Genomic DNA, 18,462 nt, shown 5'->3' with positions numbered 1-18,462 from the left:
GCAAGTCTCCGAGGCACATGCATATATATGATTATGCGCAAAGCTTTAAAATCGGTTTCTGTTGCAAATTCGCAACTGGACAAAGCAACCAGAATGAGGGCCATAATCTCAGGCATTTGAAGCAATTAGGAAGATATTGTTGCACTAATTCGTTAAATAGTAGAGATTGCGGAAAACCAAGTCTGTCTAACCTTCATGGATCCAAGGAAATATGAGCAGCCGCTTCGGTTTTGCCACCTTGCTCTGATTCCGAAATTGGGTAAAACGTTATATTTTTGGTGTTGCATCTCACATATTTTGGTTTTGACAGTTTGACCCTCCTGAAGTGATTTGGGCACCATTTCACACAAGACCAACAGAGAGATATTTGCTGATGACTGCTGAGCTTACATCTGACATACAGTATAGTATGTAACTGTTGACCGCTCACTTAGGTTTTTAGGGGGTATTCAATTAGCTGTGGAGTTTAACCAATGTCTAATTGGTGGCAAATAGAGGCACTGTTAGTCTGCATTGTATGTCGGGACTATGCGTGGTATGTATGGTGTGCATGCATTTATCGATGTGGACCACAGACATCAGTTGAGAGAAGAATAGGAGCAGTAACAAAATATTAGCAATGCAGCTGCTACCGCCACGATAGTTCAACTACAAATGTATATTGAAGGTGAACCAGGGAGCAAATATTTTAGGAAAGAATAAATCAAAATCTTTCATATTACTTAAAAAGGGGTAGTGGTGTCACCTTCAAAAGTGACAATGAGTGCCCACAAAAAAAAAACCATTAGGGCTCAACTGTGTGTTCAGATTCCCAAATCCCTGAGGAGAGTAGATGTCCACATTAGCTATTTGTGAGTCACATTTCTCACACAGAAGCAGATGTACAGTATAAATCCCGGAGAAGAGATAAACTGAAGATGAAATGGAGATAAGGTAAAAGGAAATAAAGGACCAGCCAATCAACTCCCAACTACCATTTTCAAAAACAGTCATTTGGCTGGTGCTTTCTCTCCTTTCACTTTATCTCCAGTTTATATCTTCTCCATGCTTATACATCTGCCCCACTCTCCACGTAGAGATGCCTCTTTTGCCTCCTACCACCATGTCTGCACCTTCTGCATGTGGGGAGCAGGGGTACAGGTTTTTAGGTCTATAGTGTTTAGGTCGACAGTCAAAACGTCAACATTATTAATCGACAGGCAAGAGGTCAACACATTAAAAAGGTCAACATGCATTAGGTCCACATGGTGAAAAGGTTGACACAATCAAAAGGTCGACAGAAAAGATCAACATGGAAAAGGGACAACATAAATGGAGTGTCTATGTTGACATAGGTCAACATTTGTGGGTCATACAGTATATCTAACATTGGTACAGTATAAACTATAAATATGCAGTCTATATTAATAACACATTTTCAGCAATGAAAGATACTGTAACATCAATAAAAAAATGCATTGAAACAATGTATATAATAATCACATGGTTCTAAATACAGTCTTGCTGCATATTAAAAGACACATTATAAGTGCTACACAATTCTATATGCTGGTGCTACATAATTAAATGTAAATACATACATAAATAAATAAATAAATATATAGTCAACTTATAAATTAGGAACACAAATAACATCATGGAATAAATGAACCAACTGAGGGAAGCAGTCATAAAACCAAGAAACAGCTCTTCCCTCTTTACATATTATCAGGATGCTGTTTATCATGATATATATAATCTAAAAGCAGTTAAAGTCCAGGTATAAATGAATCATATATCTGTGTTTCTCTTTTTGATTATCACAGCCAAATGACTTAACAATCTTTGGCTGAGCCAGCTCTAGTCATCTTTTCATACTGACAGTAATGCGCATAGTGACAGTAATGCAGGCTGACATCTACAATGTTGAAACAATATATTCCATTCAAATACTAATTGCTTGACATGTTTCAGTACACTTGGCAGTTTCCTGAGAAACATGAGTACACTAAATGTCAATTTAATATTTGTTTTATTGTTTTGTCACTTATATAGACTGTGATAAAAAAGGAACTGAATCCTTGTCCATCAAACGCTTGACACTGTCATTGGTCTTGGTGTCTTGGCTCTGCCGGAACGTCTTTTATTAAGATAAGCCATGGTCCCTGTAACATTTCCACCCAAGTTTTGTTTGGTGGTTAAGATCTCTGCAAATTGGCCTGAAACTCAGTTGTTATGGATGCCAGGGAAGGTACCTTTATTTTAGAAATAATGGGGCAGTTGTATGAACCAGAGTTAAGTGCAGAAATGCACTTAACGCTGGTTATCTGGGGGGATTACGTTTATCCTAATGTATCACTAGTGCACCTAACGTGCACTAGTGACAGCCGCTCAAGTTACGCTCTGTGAGGCTGTCCCCTGGTTCCCCCCCCCCATTGTTTAACGGCTGGGGCGATGCATTAAAAGCCGCCCAGGCATTAAATCGCCCTGGCCGCTTCACCAGCCCAGGGCTAGCATTGTCCTATCCCCCACTGCAGGGACAACGCTAGCCCTGCTTCTGGCTTGGGTTGCGCTGGAGATCTTGCGGTTTTAGCGAGATCTCACGCATACCCATTAAAGCCGGCTGGTGGAGAGAGGGAGAGTGTGCATGCGCGGGGTGCCGGGGGAGCCGATAAGGAGAGCTGTAAATGCTGAACATAACGGCTCTCCTTATTGGCTCATACATCTGCCCATAACGCGTGCCCGCTTCTCCACATTATGCTGGAGAAGAAGCGGGACCCATTATTTAATAAACGTTATGAACAGATTCATACATCTGCCCAAAAATACCAAATCCTCCAGCTTTTCACTATGGCCATCGCCACTTTCTAGCTGAAGACCTCTAAGTTGGCATTGGAAAACAAGACAATGGCCAAACCACTCACAGAAAATGGGACAAATGGCTACAGCCTCAACAGTGATCAGAGCAGATTTTAGGGGGTATTCAATGTGTGGCAATGATTTAGACAGGAGAAACAATATATAACACCATCTAAACAATGTAAAACATAATTTGGTCACTAGCAAGATTGCAGTTTGTGTATGCCCAATTAGGTTGGTTCTGAGCGCAATGGAAATTGCCAGTAAAATTGGAAGGACTGGCAGTTGCTCCAATGTGTGCCCAACTTATCACTATGGAGAACTGTTTCAAATAACCCTGTATGTTGGTTTGTTTGTTTGTGTTTTTTTTTTTCAAAACTGGAGATGAACAGGCATACAGATGTCTAAAAATCTAGAAGAGGAAATGTGCTTCAACTCTGTTTCCAAAACTAAAAGGGCTCTCCAATCCTCCCACCAACCACACAAGGCATAACAGCAGTAGCTTTGACTTTTCTAATGTATCTTTATACAGGGAGAGCAGTCCAGTCACTTCTTATTGATAATGATGTTCACAGGGCTGGTCCCTAACTTAAAGTCATAAATCCAGCAAGTTATACCATCCTCAATGTCTAAAAAGTAATGATGATTACTAGCTGGTTTGACATCACAGGAAAAACACACAAGTCTGTTTCACAGTGTTTGTGTATTCAAAATGTATATCACAGCATTTTATAACTTTCCATTATCAACATGTAACTTAGCATGGACAACCCTTCACATTGGCAGGTATCTGATGATTACTCTTCTATGACAACATATTAAGTAATTATTTTCATATCTAGCAATGTTTGTCATTTACTATTGTAAAAAGGAAAATACTTTTTCCTCTGTTAAATAACCTTCAATGGCCACCTTATTGATGTTCACCCCTGGATTACTACAAGAGGCTTATAGAGCTGGAAGAGCTGGTCTCATATTTATCTTCATCATAAAAGCACAAACTGTACAGTCACAGTCCAACAAGAACAGTTTTTCTATTCGAAATGTTAAACCACAAAATAGACTCTGCTTTAACAGTTTCCCTCATTTTGGCCTTTATTCTGATCTGTGCGGAAATTCCCGCATTCTTACGGAGCGGTCCGCACGCCACGGTGTTTTGCCGCATGCGGCCATCGTCCGTAGAAACGCCCACGTGTCCTCCGCATTCGGACGGACTCACTCTTTAAGAACAGGGCGTGTTTACGGACGACATACAAATCATGCGTGTGCGGGAGAAACACTCCGATTCGGCACGGTATTACAGAGTATTACAGAGTATGCTCGGGAATACCGCATCCGACCGGGAGCCAAGCGGTGCTACCGCACGTAAGCGGAGGATTTACGCCAAACAACCCACTATGAAGTATCTTCTGCAAGACATCACATGACCCACTTATTCAATTACCTATCCTCATAAAAAACTGCTTATTTGGAATTGGAATCAATTAGATTCCAATATATCCTTACAAGCATGCCTAACACATGCATTGCACACATTAACCCTTTGTTACGATCCGCTTCCAGCGGATCGGTGTTATGTACCATTCACATTTTCTGTGTGTTCTCCCTGGGTTTATCTCAGCCTGTGTGTGTGTGTACTCGCTAGTGACATCCAGTGGTCAGCCTGGGCCATTGCAGGTTACTTTCAGTACTGTGTGTTCTGGACTCAGGTGTCTTGATTAGGCTCCTAGCCTGCAGTGCACACCTTCAGGCTATGTGTAATCAGCACCACATTGTGCTCTCTATATAAACCCTCTGGTTGTTCAGTCCCATGCCGGTTATAGCTTGTACCTCAGGGTCTCAAGTGTTCCTGGTTCCTGTTTACCCACTGCTCCTGGTTCCTGTGTCCAGTCATCCTGCATCCTGTCATTGATTCCCAGCTGTGTCCTCCATCCAGTCTCCTGTCCTCCCGGTGTCCGTGTGTCGTCCTTTATCCGTCTCCCGGTCCCTGCAGCTCCTGTTGGTCTTTGTGGGATTCCTTCTCCAGATATTGATATCCCTCGGTTCCAGATAAGTTGGGAAGATTCCCCCTCTTTGTCTCCGTACTAATCATTTGCTTATTGTATCAGCGTATAGTGTATTGTTACACCTGTCAGCAGTTCTTAGTGTGTCAGCATATCGTGTATTGTTACACCCGTCAGCAGTTCTTAGTGTGTCAGCATACTGTGTATGGTTACACCTGTTAAGCATTAGCACAGCGGGTTCCTGTTTAGAGTGCTATCCACTGGCACCCCTCTCCGCAGGGCAGGGTGGTTCTCGCCTCTTTGTTTGTAGATAGGTTTCCCCTTGTTCATCACTGGCCTTGGCGTGTGTGTTGTCCTAACATAAGACCAGGTGGCATCGAGGTGGGAGCCTGACTAACGGGCTCCCACGAACGCGGCTATTATTGGTGAAGCCTAGCACCCCGCACACACACGTCAACTCCGTCTGGGTACAACGGAGTCAGGTTGGCGAGGCTACCCTGGTCCTGTCTCTATCTCCTTCCAGCCAGTGTCACGTGGTGTCTCGCCAGACAGCGTGGCACAGGAGATCCTAACATTATAACCGGCCATACAGCACTCTGGAGCTGGGTTCTGCCCTCTCAGTCCAGAGATTTCAAGCCGTGTCAGTTTTTTGCCCGTGTCAGCTTTTTGCCCGTGTCAGCTTTTTGCCCGTGTCAGCTTTTTGCCCGTGTCAGCTTTTTGCCCGTGTCAGCTTTTTGCCCGTGTCAGCTTTTTGCCCGTGTCAGCTTTTTGCCCGTGTCAGCTTTTTGCCCGTGTCAGCTTTTTGCCCGTGTCAGTTTATTCTTGTGTCAGTTTTTTTCTTGCTGGTGTATAAACTTGCATGGCCATATCATGCAGGCCATGCAAGAGTCATTAGCGGCTCTAAATTTGGCTTTCAATGCCGTAAAACCTAGGCAGTGGGAGATTTTGCAGCAGTCTCTTCTGCAGCTGCAAAGACTCATCACTGATATTTTTCTGATCCTCCCAGAGGTCACTGGGGTTCGTTCAGCCCCTAATGAGGCCCTGCCTAGGGAAGTATTAGGCAGCAAGTCCTCAGACCCAGAGGGTCAGGTAAAGCATAGAAGTTATCTACGGCCGAAGCTTCCGTTAGAGGAGCGTCAGCGGCGTAGAAACCTTAATCTATGCCTATATTGTGGAGATTCTGGCCACTTCTTGCAGACGTGTGGCTTGCGTGATTCCGGTGGTGCCGACAGGGTATCTCCTCTGGCCAGGTCTGAGCAGGTTGTCAGATCTAAGCCTGTCTCCACTGTGGCAGAGGAGCTCTCTGCCGAGTCTCCCAGTAAAAGCACTCTGCCTTTTTCTACTGGTTCCAGTGCTGATGTTTTGATGACCAGGGAGTCAGAGTTGCAAACCCTTAAAGGGAAAACCCAGGTGATTGACTCAGATGCCGGGGGCCCGCCGAGTCGGTCAGATGCCGGGGGCCCGCCGAGTCGGTCAGATGCCGGGGGCCCGCCGAGTCGGTCAGATGCCGGGGGCCCGCCGAGCCGGTCTGATGCCGGGGGGCCGCCGAGCCGGTCTGATGCCGGGGGGCCGCCGAGCCGGTCTGATGCCGGGGGCCCGCCGAGCCGGTCAGAGGCCGGTGGCCCGCCGAGCCGGTCAGAGGCCGGGGGCCCGGAGGCCGCAGCCCCGAGTGGGGGCCCGGAGGCCGCAGCCCCGAGTGGGGGCCCGGAGGCCGCAGCCCCGAGTGGGGGCCCGGAGGCCGCAGCCCCGAGTGGGGGCCCGGAGGCCGCAGCCCCGAGTGGGGGCCCGGAGGCCGCAGCCCCGAGTGGGGGCCCGGAGGCCGCAGCCCCAGAAGGGGTTCAAGTTGGTGTCACCCCAGAAGGGGTTCAAGTTGGTGTCACCCCAGAAGGGGTTCAAGTTGGTGTCACCCCAGAAGGGGTTCAAGTTGGTGTCGCCCCAGAAGGGGTTCAAGTTGGTGTCGCCCCAGTAGGGGTTCAAGTTGGTGTCGCCCCAGTAGGGGTTCAAGTTGGTGTCGCCCCAGAGGGGGTTCAAGCCTGTGTCGCCCCAGAGGGGGTTCAAGCCGGTGTCGCCCCAGAAGGGGTTCAAGCCGGTGTCGCCCCAGAGGGGGTTCAAGCCGGTGTCGCCCCAGAGGGGGTTCAAGCCTGTGTCGCCCCAGAGGGGGTTCAAGCCTGTGTCGCCCCAGAGGGGGTTCAAGCCTGTGTCGCCCCAGAGGGGGTTCAAGCCTGTGTCGCCCCAGAGGGGGTTCAAGCCTGTGTCGCCCCAGAGGGGGTTCAAGCCTGTGTCGCCCCAGAGGGGGTTCAAGCCTGTGTCGCCCCAGAGGGGGTTCAAGCCTGTGTCGCCCCAGAGGGGGTTCAAGCCTGTGTCGCCCCAGAGGGGGTTCAAGCCTGTGTCGCCCCAGAGGGGGTTCAAGCCTGTGTCGCCCCAGAGGGGGTTCAAGCCTGTGTCGCCCCAGAGGGGGTTCAAGCCTGTGTCGCCCCAGAGGGGGTTCAAGCCTGTGTCGCCCCAGAGGGGGTTCAAGCCTGTGTCGCCCCAGAGGGGGTTCAAGCCTGTGTCGCCCCAGAGGGGGTTCAAGCCGGTGTCGCCCCAGATGGGGACGCTGTCCATCTAGTCCCTAAGAGGGATTCTGATTGTCCTGTCTCTGAACAGAGTTCCAGCCATGTCGGTAACATGGAGAGACCATCTGTTGGTCTTTTTGTTGTTGCCCAGCCAGAGTTTCACTATAGTGCTGCCCATTTAGAAGTGCATCACAGTGGTGATCAGCCAGAGACTCATCATAGTGCTGCCCAACCAGAAAGACCATCAGACTTGGAAGAGGTCATAACCTCTAAGGGGGTCCCTAAAGTCTCAGCCTCAAGGGCCATAATTCCAGCTATACAGTCCAGTCAGTTAGCTGATAATGAAGTTACTGTTGATGCTTTGAACGATATCTCTACATCTATAGTTTTTGATGGGGACCTAACCCAATTTGTTGCGCTCACTAAATATTTTATCACTATTTTGGAGTCCAGACCATTTTTAGGTATCACTTCAGATAATGTGGTGCTCTATTTAATTTATTGCTTCAGAGGTGAACCTTTCAAATGGGCGTCCAAATTTATTGAATCTGAGGATCCCATTCTTAAGAATCTCCCAGCATTCAGTGATGCTGTATTGAAAAAATTTGGTCCCAATAAAAGTGGTTCACCTGCCTCTGGACTGACCATCTTCTCTGCAGAGACTCCATCATGCATAGGAAAGTCAGTACAAAAGTCCCAGCCCATAGCTATGGTCGCTGGGTGTGCTCGTTTTAACAGGAATGCCCCTGGAATCTTAGCTTTTACAGCAGTGGAATCCAGGCTTGATTCTGTCTTGAATTCCGATTCAGAGATCGATGGTTGTCCAGTGTCTTGTCCAGTGTCTACTCAATCTGTCAAGAGTCCTGCTATGTTCAGTCATGCGATACCACTTCTTCTCCAGTGCCAAATGTTACCAAGATTGAAACCATAATCCTTCCCTTAGATGCGGACTCCAATTCTGATTATAACTCTGAAATCGATGAAATGCCTTTAGTTGAGGGTACCTTAGTTCAGACAATATTTTTGGTATTACTGTGTTTACTCCCAGGCAACCTGGGGGGAAGAAGAAGAAGAAGAAGAAGAAGTCTTGTCGGAGACATTGAGTCTGTTTTGTTCTTGGTTCCCCTTGATCAAGCTGGGGTGTCCGGAGTCCACCTTTTTTTAGGGGGGGATACTGTTACGATCCGCTTCCAGCGGATCGGTGTTATGTACCATTCACATTTTCTGTGTGTTCTCCCTGGGTTTATCTCAGCCTGTGTGTGTGTGTACTCGCTAGTGACATCCAGTGGTCAGCCTGGGCCATTGCAGGTTACTTTCAGTACTGGCTTGTGATGTGTTCTGGACTCAGGTGTCTTGATTAGGCTCCTAGCCTGCAGTGCACACCTTCAGGCTATGTGTAATCAGCACCACATTGTGCTCTCTATATAAACCCTCTGGTTGTTCAGTCCCATGCCGGTTATAGCTTGTACCTCAGGGTCTCAAGTGTTCCTGGTTCCTGTTTACCCACTGCTCCTGGTTCCTGTGTCCAGTCATCCTGCATCCTGTCATTGATTCCCAGCTGTGTCCTCCATCCAGTCTCCTGTCCTCCCGGTGTCCGTGTGTCGTCCTTTATCCGTCTCCCGGTCCCTGCAGCTCCTGTTGGTCTTTGTGGGATTCCTTCTCCAGATATTGATATCCCTCGGTTCCAGATAAGTTGGAAGATTCCCCCTCTTTGTCTCCGTACTAATCATTTGCTTATTGTATCAGCGTATAGTGTATTGTTACACCTGTCAGCAGTTCTTAGTGTGTCAGCATATCGTGTATTGTTACACCCGTCAGCAGTTCTTAGTGTGTCAGCATACTGTGTATGGTTACACCTGTTAAGCATTAGCACAGCGGGTTCCTGTTTAGAGTGCTATCCACTGGCACCCCTCTCCGCAGGGCAGGGTGGTTCTCTCGCCTCTTTGTTTGTAGATAGGTTTCCCTTGTTCATCATGGCCTTGGCGTGTGTGTTGTCCTAACATAAGACCAGGTGGCATCGAGGTGGGAGCCTGACTAACGGGCTCCCACGAACGCGGCTATTATTGGTGAAGCCTAGCACCCCGCACACACACGTCAACTCCGTCTGGGTACAACGGAGTCAGGTTGGCGAGGCTACCCTGGTCCTGTCTCTATCTCCTTCCAGCCAGTGTCACGTGGTGTCTCGCCAGACAGCGTGGCACAGGAGATCCTAACACCCTTACAGCAATTGAAGCAGCAATGGTTTCAATTAAAGCACTGACAAGCGTCCTATTAGTGAGTAATGAGTAAAGGAGTAGATTCTATTGGGTTCAGGTGTTAATGGTTGTAGTCATTAGGCGTACGTTCGCCAACCGCATGAACGAGTGGTGTCCGCAAAGCAATAGTACACTTGTGGACACCGCACATTTCTGCCCTTTTTTCATCGCGTGCATTCGTAGTGGTTTCCGAATGTACGCCCCCCAACATAAGTGTACTCCCCCGTGTCCGCCCATGTTTCCGCCCCGTTTTGCCCACTTTGAAACTACGCCCATGTGTCATTCCGCATGACGCCCATAATACGCCCCTATTTCCCGACTGATAGCGGTGAACAGTTTTGGACGGGATTTGGCCGAACTGGTACCGAGTCAAGGCGTGGCACATGCGCGTAGCGTTCTCCACGCATGCGCAGACGTCAGAAAGACGCGATCCGTAAGTACGCGGTAAAGTCCGCATCAATCAGAATAAGGGCCTTTGTATGCAACATCAGTCTTTACACCTTTATCTAACTGCCTCTCTGTGGATACAAACACGCATGTGGTGGCACTCGTCAAAGTAAGAACGTTCAAGACATGTCCTGAAGAAGAAGCACAAATAAAGCAAGCATTAATGCAAGCGAAGTGTTCCAAGACTTAAAAGGTTTGAATTTTCAAATAAACATCACAAAAAGGTGCAACAAAAGTCCGAAGTTTCAGAGACTACTCCCCGTTTTCAAGGTGCAGATATGGTTACAACATTGGTTTAAGAGGATTCTTACATTATATCATATTGGCAGAGAAAGTGGTGCAGTGTTCCCATCACCGTACAGTCCCGGCATCAGGGCGGAAGCGGTTGGTCTGTCACTTCCGGTCCGGCCGCCAGGAGAATCTGTGAGCGTTGCCTAGGCAGTATGAAAACATATCACCTTGGTGTGGTGTCTCAAGACTAATGTGCAGCAAGCGCTGTTGGTAATAAAGAATGCGCTGAGGTGCAGTATGGGTTATCAGGGGCAAACACAGGATTTTCAGAAGGGGGTTTACAGAGGGGCGGAGCAAAGCACGGGAGATGGACACTTAGGTGACCCAGTATATGCCGGGTCAGTTAAAGTATTAAAGATAGACCAAATGTATATAAATAATAATAATAATAATTAAATATATATATATATATATATGTATATACACACATATATATATATATATATATATATATATATATACAATGTAGAACTGAACGCACAACACTCCCCAGTGTTTACAGATGACTGTGCCAGGTCAAATCACATAATCAGCACATCCCTGTTTGCAAGACAGAGAAGACCAGCACCAGTCCAGTTATAAAAATATGCAGTTTATTGTCCATTCAGGACATTTCCATGCTTATGTATCAACAATTCAGCATAATGAGCATATAATACTGGGTGTTGTATTATATGCTCATTATGCTGAATTGTTGATACCATAAGCATGGAAATGTCCTGAATGGACAATAAACTGCATATTTGTTATAACTGGACTGGTGCTGGTCTTCTCTGTCTTGCAAACAGGGATGTGCTGATTATATATATATATATACATACATACATACATACACACACATAGAGGGGCGTCAACAGCAGTGTAGACCCCTGGGCATAGCAATGTATTGGGGCCCCTACCGATCCTCCAGCGGAAGCGGTGGGGGAAGCTTGATGTCCCCCGGGTGTTAGGGGGTATTATATCAACTGCTCAGCATGTAGGGCCTAATAAGTAATTTCCACTAATTACACCTTTAATGCACAGATGGTGGGAGAAGGGGGCATTGGGCTGAATGAAGGGGCCCTGATACATAACTTCCAGGGTTGTATAGGATGTTTAATATGCAGAGGAAGGTGTATTACTGGCGTAACTATAGCACCGCAGCCCCCACCACCGCGGGGGGGGGGGGCGCTGTGCATATGGAGGCGCCGGGGGCTGCGGTGCTATAGTTACACTTCCCCCAATCCCCCGCAGTTCTCTGAAACTGTCTGCTGTATGGGGGCGGCCATTTTGTGGTGGTCCTCCGCAGAAGAACGGACTGCCGGGACCAGTGTGAAAGGTAAGGCTGCGGGGATTGGGGGGGTTTGAATGGGCGGCGGGGGGAGCCCCCCTAGCGGCGGGGGGGCGCCCAAAACCTAGCTACGCCGCTAAGGGTGTATAGTGGAGTGGGCTTATTATTCATAATTTTCTGGTGGGAGGACAGCTTGCTTGACTACATATATCCTAAGTTCCCGAACTAGATTTTGGAATTAAAAACTAGAGAATCCCACCTACCAAATCGTATTGGGGACTAGGGGATCAGAGTCCAGGAGGCAGAGCAATCTGCCAACGAGAATATAAAACTACATACCAGGTGTGTGGTGCTGGAGCAGTAACCAGCTACTCGAAGGCTGAAATCTCTGGTTCTGGGCACAGTAGAGACAAGCTACTAGTGTCCATCAAAGGGGGAGCATCCCAGCTTTTTGAATTTACCCTCAGAAAAACTCTAGTCAGACAGAACCTGAAATATATGACTGGGAAGAGCAATTAACAGGCTTGGATGGGAACCACTGCTTTGAAGTCAGATATCTCCGGTTCCCATGGGCCGATTTTTAAAATTCTTGTACCCATGGAAAGAGGGGATACTCAGCTTTCAGCCTAGGTTCCTTAGACTCCGGGGAAGGGGGTTTCTGGGTACTCAGAAACCCCCCTGCGTGCGCTACTGGTTATGTAACACCACTGTATATTAGTAACCAGAATGGCAAATCAGTTAACTTGATGATTAGTCAATGGGTTATCAAACAACTTGTATATCCTTATGTGGATGTATAAGGGGGTATTATATAGTACTGTAGCCTACAGTGGCACACTACAGTAAGATGTAAATGCTTCTGACTATATGCTATCATAAATCACTACAACACATGTCCCCCATTTGTTATAAATGGTGTTTAGCCATGAATATTTTTAAATGTGCAGTACATTAACTGTTTACATCCATAAAGGACTAAAGTTGTTAATGATTTGTTTTGTACAAGACCAGCTGCAATCTAGATCAGCGCTGGGTACACACAAATCCTGTTTTTCTAATGTACAGTAGGTTGAATAAAGATCCCACAAATTAATGCAAGGAGTTTGACTCAATTCTGGACACAGCAGTCCTACATAAAACTATAACAAAAAACTGGCTGAATCACTGAAGCAGGAATTTCCAATTTGCCCTGTATTATTTACGGTACCCAAAGTGCACAGAAACGCAGAACATCTGCCGGGCAGGCCAGTTATTTCCGCTAGAAATGCATTATATCATCCGTTCTCAGCATTTCTAGACAGTCTACTACAACCTCTGATTCTCAAACAAAAGAACCACATCAAAGACACTACCAGCTTTCTTAAGCTAATATTACAATACAATGGAGAGGTGGAGAACACTTTTCTCTGCAGAGTGGACATTTGTAGCCTTTATACGGCAATACCACATCATGAAGATGGTTTCTTCTGAAAGAGACATTACCTAGGTTTGATGTTGATCTTTTTATGATCCTGCTCAAACTCATTCTTAAAAGAAATTATTTTCTATTCAATGGGGCCTAATGTGCAGACCAGCGGGTGCGCGATGGGGAGCAATGTCTCTCCATAATTTGCTAATGTATTCATGCCACAAGAGGAGCAGAGTATGTATTTTTCTAAAGCAAGCAATGTGGCACGCATTGCCTTATATTGCCGCTATATAGATGACGTGTTCCTAATGTGGAAGGGTGACCAGGAATCACTTGAGCATCTAATAACACAAATAAATCTCAGGGATTCTCCCATTAAAGTGACGTCACAAACTGAATCTAAGGCGATCAACTACCTAGATGTTGTAATCTACAAGGATAAGGACACACTATAAACATGAGTTTTCTATAAACCCACAAGTAGTAACACATCATCCTCAAGCATTGATAAAAGGACTAGCAAAAGTCACAATTAATTAAAAGTGCCCGCATTACCAGTGATCCGAACACTCTTTCCAGTGCTTTAGATCTAGGGTCAATCAATTTGAGGACAGAGGATATGATCCATCAATACTATATGCACAGTAGGAAGAGGTATTGGGAATACCCAGGCAGGAACTCCTTGAACCTAAAACACGCAATACAGAGAAGGTGATACCCTGGGCCAGCAGATATACTACCTCCAGCTGAGTAGTACCTACAGCCACATGAGCACTTTGGCCAGTAGTTGCAACTGACAAGCAACTATCAGTTTTCAAGAACAAGAGAACCGATGACTTGCTTTACTCGCGGCAAAAACATAGATGGTGACATTTAATAGAATGCGATTTTTTTGCACTTTCAAATTCGCCCATTATCGCACTTTTTAAAATCACATTTTTTGCCACGTATTCGCATATTTAATGAGGTGCGTATTCCGGGGAAAAAAGTGTGATTAAGTGCGATAATATGCAAATTTTAGGCATGAAAATGTTCGAATTTGAGGTAATGTGTGAATTTATGTTTATAAAAAAAATAGCGCTGTAACGCTGTCCCTGATTGGCTGAGCTATGCGTCTCCATGGAGATGCATAATCCCAAGACGCTATCAGCCTTTGTAAGGCTGGGACAGCACTACAGAAGGTGTCAGCTGCGCAAGAGAAACCCAGCTCACCCCGCTGTCAGTGCGGGGTGAGCTGGCTCTGCAGGAGACAGACCAGCACTGGATCCTGGATTGGTAAGTATGTTGGTTTAAAAGTGAGGTGTGTGTTTGTGTATGAAATAAAGTTATACTTTTCTGTGTGTGTGTGTTTTATTTTAGCATTCTTTTTACAGGTGGACTACAAGTCCAAGCGGGCCCATTAATTAGGGGGAGGTCTGCTGGCACTTGTAGTTCTCCTGCATAAAGCAATGTTAGGTATGTGAGCTTTAACCCTATCAGGCCTGCGTCCACTGGCTACGGCCACTGGTGCAGCGGCGGAACTACTGCCGGTGCAGCCGTGCAGTGCACCGGGGCCCGAGGAGCTCCGTCCTTCCTCTGCCTAGGGCCTAGCAGTGGAAGCTCTGCCCAATCAGCCTGGCAGCTGTCATTCCGTCCTTCTTACGCCCAGCACGTCTGTCCATGGCCTGCCAGCTTTGTCCACGCAGGCGCAGCAGCTAGGCCCCCCTCTGCCCAGCACCTCAGACCCACCCTCCGCCGTCCCTCTTCCACCCGGCAACTCCATCCATGGCCTGCCAGCTTTGTCCACGGCCACGCAGCAGCTAGGTCCCCCTCTGCCCAGCACCTCAGTCCCACCTTCCGCTGGCTCCAGGTAACTCTGTCCCCTCTCTTCTTCCTCTGCCCCCGGCTGTGTGACATGCAGTATAAGCTGCAGCACTGCCAAGTGCCACTGTGTATACTACTATCGAGGGGCATTATGCATGTGGCACAATGGGGGGACATTATGCATGTGGCAATACGGGGGGGCATATGGGTGCATATGTGTAGGCGGCACTATGGGGGCATATGTGTATGTGGCAATACTGAGGGGGCATTATGTATGTAGCACTACAGGAGCATAATGCATGTGGCACGGGGGGCATATGGGTGCATATGTGTAGGCGGCACTATGGGGGCATATGTGTATGTGGCAATACTGAGGGGGCATTATGTATGTAGCACTACAGGGGCATTATGCATGTGGCACTATGAGGGGCATTATGCATGTGGCACTATGGGGGGGCATTATGCATGTGGCACTAAGGGGGGCATTATGCGTGTTGGTACTACGGGGGGCATTATGTGAGTGGCACTCTGGGGCATTATGTGTGTGTGGCACTAGGGGGGAATTATTTTATAAATGGCACTACTGGGGTAATTATCTGTGTAAATGGCACTACTGGGGGCATTCTGTGGGGTATTATGCATAGAAGCAGCACTGCTACTGCAGGCATTATGCGTGGAAGCAGTGCTGCTACTGCAGGCATTATGCGTGGAAGCACGGTGCTGCTACTGGGGGCATTATACGTGTACAGAGCCAGTGGAACTCAGAAGCACGGTCGGGTGTCGCCAACAGAGAGGCGGTCTCCACTGCCGGCTATCCCCCACTGGATCCCTGGCTATCTGGCACCTGCTGTTTAAATTAAATAAACCAGGAGCCAGGATAATCGGGCAAGCAGGAGTGGCACCTCAGGGGCTCAGAGTATCTGTCCACGTACAGACAGAGACCATGCACATTTCCAAATTTTGCTACCACCATAGAGGAAACAGACACCTCCCTACACCAATAGCATCTCTCTGGTCACCCAGCTGTAGCTGGAAGTGCAGATTCCGGAAATGCTGGCACGATGTGTGCCTGCATCCGAGCAACGAGCATGTTATCCCACTTGGGCAACAAGCATGTAATCCCCCAGGCAAGGAGCATGTAATATCTCTGGCAAGGAGCATGTCACCCCCTATGGCAAGGAGTGTGTAACCCTGGGTAAGTGCACTTACTGTATGTGGCATAAAAAGTAATGGGCATTATGGTGTGTGACATCATGTGTAATGAACAATACGGTGTGTAGTATAATATGTAGTGGGCATTCAGTGTGTGGTATAATGTGTACTAGGCAATTCAGTGTGTGGTATAATGTGCAATGGTCATTATGGTGTGCGGTATAATATAAAATGGGCATTACGGGTGTGGCATAATGTTTAAAGGGCATTACATGGTGTGGCATAATGTGTAACAGGCTTTACATTTGAAGAAAACAAAACAAAAAGGCAAAACAGTTTTTTTGTGTGCTGGGGGGGGGGGGGCCCAAACCAGATTTTTGCACCTGGGCCCACAACTCGCTTGTTCCGCCTCTGCACTGGTGACAGCCCCGGGCTTCTGGACTGGACGGGTGAAGCCTGGGGTGGGACCCCTTTATTGGGCGGGGGGGTACCACTACACCTGGTGCCCCGTCCAAGGCTGACCCTCATGTTTCGGCCGGGGGACCTTATATAAAAAGTTTCCCCCGGCTGTGGCATGACACCATGGGCTGTTGGAGCCCGGTGCTGGTTTCAAAATACGGGGGACCCCCAGATTTTTTGTCCCCCAGATTTTTAGAACCAGGACCGGTCCAAGAGTCAAGCTGGTTTCAGGAATACGGGGGACCTCTATGCTTTGTGTCCCACGTATTTTTGGAACCAGGTTGGGCTCAATGAGCCTGGGGCTGGTTATGCTCAGGAAGGGGGACCTCACGCCGTTTAAAAAAAAAATGGGTGCGAGTTCCAGCGCGACTAAAAATCGCACTTTCAGAATGTGCGATTTCATGGCAAAATTGGCAGTTTTTGACGTTTTTCGCATCTCATTAAATATGTGAATTTGGGAAAAACTCTGAGAAGCCATACTGCAGTGTTAAAGGACGCACTGTACCTTAAGCAAAGATAACTTGTACATGACTTTCACATACACTGTAATGCAGATGAAGATATTCCGTATATTATTCCAGGAGCCCACCGCTGCCGCTCTCGCATTGACAGGTGCATGCATGCTTGCAGTGGCCCGCAAAATTGCTAGACACTTTCGCAGACCCAAAACACAAAAAGTGCCCGGTGCACATCCCTAGTATTTACCCTGCACAGAAACAAAATAGCTCCCCCAAATCTAACTGTCTGTATATGTTGCATCTGCCCCACCTGCTGTGCACACGGTTTTCTCCATCTGCAAAGATTGCAGCCTTGCTAACATGTATGAATCAGGCCCTTTGTCTAATGCATGGGTTTCATACTTGCCATCAGCTATGCCATCTTCTTTAATTCTTTATAGTCCCTTTTCACAAGCATATTGCTTCTACCTTTAACAATCACCGTGATTAAACCACCAATCACCCACAATACAAGCAGAATTCCTGTCTTCCATATCTCACCAATCCACCATCAAGTTCATGGCATTTACAATATATTAAGTCTTGTGTGTAACTCACCAAAATGTTGTCTCTTTGCAAAATGTCCTAATAGTTTATTATTAATTCAGATATAATACTGTTTTAACTTAAAAGCAGTGATCAAATAAACATAGGCCCTTATTCTGAATGACTCGCTCGGACGCTAATTAGCACAGGGGACCGAAGTTTTGCATATATGCGCATGTGCAGCAGTATTTATGCGCATGTGTATAGCCTGGGAGCGTGCAAACCCAGCACTAAATCTGTTCGCAGAGTGCATGCTCCCTGCCTTTCGAGTGGGGGGTGGAGAGGAGCATGGGGTACCAGACAGGGCCATTAGTATATGTGAATGCCCAGCGTTTCATGTTCATTCCCATGAAAACCTTGGGCATATACACGCTAATGCATTCGTGACACACGTGTGTGTGTGGGGGGGGGGGGGGGGGGCAGCGGACATAACCAGATATGACAGCTGCCTGCCCAATTGCCTGGAAATCTACAAGCATATGTATGAGTGGTCTGGACCACCCTTTTAGCATCATTTGATGGTCGGAGACCATCAAAAGATGGGGAAGGTTCCCACTGGCACGTGAATGGATGTTTATGTAAAACATCCATTTGTATGCCGGGCAAACGAACCTGGCGTGTGAAGGGGGGCATACCACCATTTCCAGGGTGCGGTTTTGGTTGACTCACAAGCGTGTGAATTTGCGCCCGAGTGAGTCAACCAGAAGAAGGGCCACGATATTGTGAATTATGACAGCTGCACTGAGGCTGGTTTGCATTTTTCAATTGAGATCCACTGTCAGAATGTGTAAAAAAAAAAAAAAGCTTACGCATCATTAGCTTTCAGTATAAAGATAGTGTCATGCTGCAGCATTTTGTACATTATTCTAATTATGCAATACTGTCAATTACAATAAGATGCTGTTAAAAATTTCCCATCGCCATACATGGAATATTGT

At 47.1% G+C, this 18,462-nt stretch overlaps 1 long non-coding RNA gene across 1 annotated transcript in view; it reads right to left on the bottom strand.

Moving 5' to 3' along the window:
- Positions 1–18,462, bottom strand: part of LOC146062637 (uncharacterized) — a 161,881-nt gene that overhangs the window by 119,240 nt on the left and 24,179 nt on the right. The gene's annotated exons all lie outside the window — the stretch shown is intronic.

This window comes from Crinia signifera, chromosome 3 (genome assembly GCF_055691185.1).
Source record: "Crinia signifera chromosome 3, ASM5569118v1, whole genome shotgun sequence".
NCBI classification, from domain to species: Eukaryota; Metazoa; Chordata; class Amphibia; order Anura; family Myobatrachidae; genus Crinia; species Crinia signifera.
The sequence above is the reverse complement of the archived record's forward strand: the minus strand, read 5'-3'. Positions and strand labels throughout refer to the sequence as shown.